A 6000-nucleotide genomic window follows, 5' to 3' on the forward strand; every position below is an offset into this window, starting at 1 on the left:
GAGTAGATGGAGGCAGAGGGAGAGGAAATTCTTCTAACACTGGGCCAAACCCAGTCCAAAAGACTCACTGTGATCCTCAAATAATACCATAGAAGACAAAAATAACTGTCTAAGCACATTGTTGTCATCAAGAGGTCTCCCATAGAAACACTGGCTCATCTTGACAAACAAAAAGCTTGGAGAAAGGACAAGAGAGAGACTCCATTACCAAGATCCTAAGGTGGGAAATGGTTCTTGGATACCAAGAGGCTCAGGAGGCTCTAAGGAGAGCTTGATTGTATCATTGAGGCTGGAGCTCCTTACAACATCCCTCTCGCCTAAAGTTTGGATCAATTCTAGAGCCCAGCATGCAGCTGAATTGCAATAAGGGTATAAGAAGTGAAGGACTGAAAATACTGGGGCCCAGGGCAGGTCTGAAGTTTTCATCTCCATTCTGCTATTTACTACCTGGATGTCTTTGAATAAATAAATTACTGCTCTAAACCTCAGTTTTCTCATCTGTGAAGTCAGGATCATGGTAACCATACTATACATTGTTGTGAAAATTATACTAAAATGTTTATAAAGCATTTGACCCAATGTCTGGCCTCAGTAAAATTTAGCCATCATAGCCATCATCATTACCATCACTGTATCATCATCATCAACACTATCACCTGTTTCATTATTGGCTGCATCACCATCATCAAAAAGAGGAGAATGCTCTAAGATAGAGGTCCTCAAATTATGGCTTCCAGGCCGAACCAGCCCCAACATGCTTTTGTGAATGAAGTTCTATTGGAACACAGCCACACTCATTCATTTATGTATTGTCTATGGCTGTTTCTCCTACAACGGCAGTTGAGTAGTTGCGATAGAGACTTCAAGACCAGCAAAGCTGAAAATACTTGCTATCTCCTCCTCTACAAAAAAAAAAAAAAGTTAGCCGACTTCTACTCTATAGCAAGAAAAGAAATCAAATGACTATGGCTGTGTTGGCAGCTGTAAGGACTTCCATGTGAAAAAAGCACAGAGGTAGTACAGAAAGTAGTAAGAAAAGTTGAACAGGTAAGTTGAGGCACACATTTGTTTTAAATAGTCTTAAAAATTAAGAATTAAAATTGTATGCCATATTCCAGTCATCTCAGATCAATGAAACTAATTCTCTCTCCAGGACCAGGTATGTAATTTGGGGGACCCAGCACAAAATGAAAATACAGGGCCCTTTGATCAAAAAGGATTAAGAATTTCAAGCTGATGACAGCAGAGCATTAAAGCAAGCACAGAGCTCTCTGCACAGCCCTGTGTCTCTCACATGGCATGCATACATACATGCACACACACACGTGCATACACCCTACACTCACAAAGACACCTATAACTGAAGAGCAATGTACAGGCAGTCAACTGCAAACTTATATGTGGGTTTTCTTTCTTTCTGCCTACCAGAGCATTTTCTCCTATAAATGATTTCTCTACGCCCACAACCTCCTCCTCCTTCAATTTTGATACAGCAGTAAGAGCAGTTTCCCTCTGTCTGACTCCTTCTTCATTTTTGCATGACACATCAGTATTATCGCTCAGATTTCTCTTTTCCCATTCATTACAGCATGCTATGCCCCGAAATAATCTAGTCTGCTTTCACAGCGGCTTCAGGTTCACCATGCCAGGATAAAAGCCACTATTGCCCAGGTTGGATCTTACTTGGCTTTGGAGCATGTGGAGTATATAAAGCTGTACAGTTAAAACGTTGGTAGAATGACATGCACAAGAACAACCACAGGGCAGCCAGGCTGATCTGAGCTTCCTTCACAGAAACAAGAATGTGCAAGGGGCTGGCTATGATATGGGAATTGTCTGTTAAACTGAAACTCATGAATGATTTGGTTTTCCCAAAAAGGGAAAGAAAACCCCACAAAAAGAAAAACAAAATGACAGATAGGATGTGTTTTGGTTTTAATGCTCCTTTGACAGTCCATGGAGTAGAAAATGTATATATAAGTAAGTCTTTCATGGTCCAGAGTGTGGAAAATATTCATACCTAGATGGACACAAGAAGCTTTCTCCTGTTATTGTACTTTTTTTGAGTCTGCAAAGAAAAGCAAATGCTTTGGGGACCAGGAGTATGAGTGTGCAGATGTCAATAGGCTGATTCTAGGTATGATAACAGATCTCCAAGTCCCGTAGTGAGGTAAGTCCTCCTGCAGGGGTATGGATGACTGATCGCCCTCAAGGACGCCTGTGACTCATTAATGTGGGTTGATTTTCCAAAGAAGGAGCACCCATAGGGCATCCCTATTTGCCAGGCATTAGTCAGATTCCTCCAGGATTTGACAAGGTGACAGATTACACTGATAAATGAATTTGTGCTAAGGTGGTAATGGCGGATAATAGGGTCTCTGGTTACTCTCAGATAACATCTATACTTAAATGGGGCCAGGTTCTTCAGAGTCTGATGGCCACAATCCATCCTGTCTTTTCGCCAGCCTGTTTCTCCCTGTTCCTGGAGCATGCCCTCTGCTTTCAGTTTCCCAGGCTATGCACTGGCAGTTCCCTCTGCCTGGGTGCCTTTGCTGGGCAAGCTCAAATTTTTCCATCAGTGATCAACTGAAAATAATAGCAACAAATGCTATGTATTACACTTTAAGACAGTGATTCTCAAAGAGTTGTCCCAGGACCCATAGCATTGGCATCACTGGACAAATAGTGAGAAATGCAAATTCTCGGGCCCACCTCAGATCTGTTGACTCAGAAACTTGGGGCGATATCCAGAAACCTGTGTTTGACAAGACTTCCAAGGGATTCTGACACACGCTAAAGCTCGAAACAAGTATTCTAAACATTTGTCCTACATAAGCTCATTTGATTTTCACATCAACCCTCTGTGGGAGGTACTAAGATTGCCCCCATTTTACAGATGAGGAAACTGAGGCACAGAAAGTTTAAGCAACTTGACAGAGGTCATAAGCTGGTAAGTGGTAAAGCTGGGCTTTGAATCCAGGCAATCTGGCTCAAGAATGTGGTTGTTCTATTTCTCAACTATGTTACCCTTTGGATCAATGCTTCTGCAAAGCCTCTTATGATTTCAATCCCAAATCTCACCAGGCAACATCAATAGTACTCATATCACTTTCTTCTCTTGTGATACTCGTGATTTTCTTGTCATTCTATCCCCAGTACCCATATGTATATAGCAATGAGCAAATTTGATATTTGATGAAGGAATGAATAATTGAATGAATCGATCAGTGAATCAATAAATGTCTTGACTCAGAAGTAACTTGACCAGTATTTTCCAGAGAGCTTTTAAAAAAAATACTTTCCTGAATCTCGTCCCTCACCTACTTATCAGAGTCTCCAGAAGTGGAGCCTGGAAATCTGAAATATAAAAAATCAAACCCACACAAAGAACCTGGGTTGAAGAAAAAGTTTTTCCCAACAAACTGATTCTGTACCTATAGACCCCCTGCCTTAACTGGCACTGACAATTTCAGATAGTTTGGTAAGACCAAGCTGAGGGCATGAATGGGGAAAGGGGGGCTCTTTGGACCCTTAAATCCTATCCTATGGGGCGTTGCTAACCCTGTAGCCAACCCTTCCTGGAAGAAAGCCTAAACATGCTTCAGATTTTAAGCCCATCGTATAATATTCCTTGAATAAGTTCATGTAAGATACACCTGCATTTGGTACACTGAGCTGTACATGATAAAGTTGTTTTTACCCCCAGAACAGGCAGTCCTCAGCATATATACATATATATATGTATAAATGGGTCATATTCCAAAAATGTATTTGTAAGTTGAGTTGTTTGGAACTCAGAAAACACTTTCCCACAGAAGTAATATTAGAAAAAGGGTTCCGTTCCTCTGCCAAAATACAAAACCTGATTTAGAACACTCGGTCTGAAATAGCAGTTCAGATGGGCTACATGGACATCCATGGGAAACGTGCCTGGGACCCAACCAACTAGGAACTGGGGATTATGGGAGCACGGTGACTTCTGGGTGAGACTGGGCTGTGGCAGTATCTGAGACATGCCTTGGTTCTCCGCCATCCCTCAACACACACACACACACACACACACACATACACACGCACGCACGCACGTATTTGGTGGCTACTAGTCACCTGATAGAAAAAGTTATCACTCCAGGAAGACTACCTGGGATCCAATGAAACCCTACTCCCTCCACTCGTGTGGTCAGGAGCTGCCCCAGACCTTAGCTCAGAGCTCTTCAGTTTAGCAGTGCTTATACTAACCTTTGATATCCTCTTACCTGCATTTTGGAAACATTATACAACCTGTAGTTTCAACTTCAAGGCAACTGTAACCACCTCCCCTATCACACTTAGAATAATAGTTTGGGGAGGAATATGGAATAAGCACTAAAAATAAAACTGCCGCTGAAAAGTAGAAAAGAGAATCAAATTTCTAGCTTTTCCTTGGTCTATAATGAAGTAGCTATGTGACATGAAGCTAAGTTCTCTGGGCCTCCCTTTCCTCATTTGTAAAATATTGGGAAGGGGTGTGGTTTATACAATCTGTAAGTTCTTTCTAGATCTAATATTTCAGAATTCAATAAAAATAGTTTCCTCTACTTCCTTGTGAAAAGACTTGCCAATCTGCCAACTGTTCTCCTACATTTTCCATACTTGGCAGCAAAATAGTGAAACCTTATCTCATCTCAGGGCCAAAGATGCACCAAAAGGAACCAAGGCTGAGAAGTTACAGTTTCATTTCTCTTATTAAATTCATTTCTCTTATTAAATTAATTTTATTTCATTTAATTCTCACTTGCCCACAGCCAAATTTCACTTGGGCGATAATAGCTCTTTGGGTTTAAGCCTTGTACTCAGTGAGACATTTCTCAACACACAGCAAATTAAGGATCAAAGTGGTAAAGTAATAATAATTTATCAGAATTTTCACATGCAAGGTATAAAGAGGAAAGGAATTTAAAAATTCAAGGGAATTTGAAATTACTTCAGAAAAAAAAAATCTTTAAAAAGAATCAATACACTTAATTTTAACATGTGCCACCAGAGACTGGAATTTAACTCAGGACAAAATATATTGTTTCTTTGATAGAGTACCCCTCTGCCAAAGGTAATACTACCTAGAGGAAAAGAAGTGAGGAAATATGGTTATCATCACCCAGTTTGGGTCTGGGATTGGTGGCATCTGATAGAATCTGAGCTCAGGATTTCCATGTCACCTATAAGGATACTGTGCCCCTATGATAGGCTAAGGATATACCTAAAGTCGGCATTAGGAACCTCAAGAAAATCCAATCAGTTTCCACTGCCATATATCTTTAATGAGATTCAGTTCTCTGACCAGGTTAAGAACAGAAACTTCTGCTTTCACTCCCTAAAAACAAACACACATACACACACAACAACAACAACAACAAAACAAACAAAACAAATGCAAAAATTATCCCAAATAATACAAATTAAAAATTCCCCAACCCCCACCATCTTCTAGCCAGCTGTCTAAGAATCCTGAGGAATTGTTGGGGGTTGGGAGAACAAGCGATTCTGGTTCTAAAACCTCTGGAATCTCAGGTCTCAGACCTAGTGCTTGAATCTAAATAATAATATTTTATAGGCCTTCTACTGTGTGTCAGACACTATGCTGAGTGCTTTATATGCATTATTTAACTCAACCCTTAAGACAACCTAGTGAAGTATGTGTTATTTCCACTTTGCTTCATAAGCACTTATATTCCAGTTCATAGAAGAAAAAAAATTGAATGAGGATGAGCAAATTGCCCAGAAAAAAGACAGGACTGAATGTACCATCAATACCAGCCATTCACCTAGCCCAGGACTCTATGAGCCTGAGATCCGAATCTTTGCTCCACCATGCCCTACGACTTTGAGGAAGTTATTCAATTTCCTTACGTATAAAATGGGAAGAGTATTGTGCATACCTGTCAGGCTTCAGCGGCCTTACCTCTCAGAGTGTGGTCCCTGGACCAGAAGCATCATCATCACCTGGGAGTTGGTTAGAAATGC

This window comes from Mirounga leonina, unplaced genomic scaffold (assembly GCF_011800145.1).
Source record: "Mirounga leonina isolate KUSES-001 unplaced genomic scaffold, KU_Mleo_1.0 Mir_53, whole genome shotgun sequence".
Lineage (NCBI taxonomy): Eukaryota > Metazoa > Chordata > Mammalia > Carnivora > Phocidae > Mirounga > Mirounga leonina.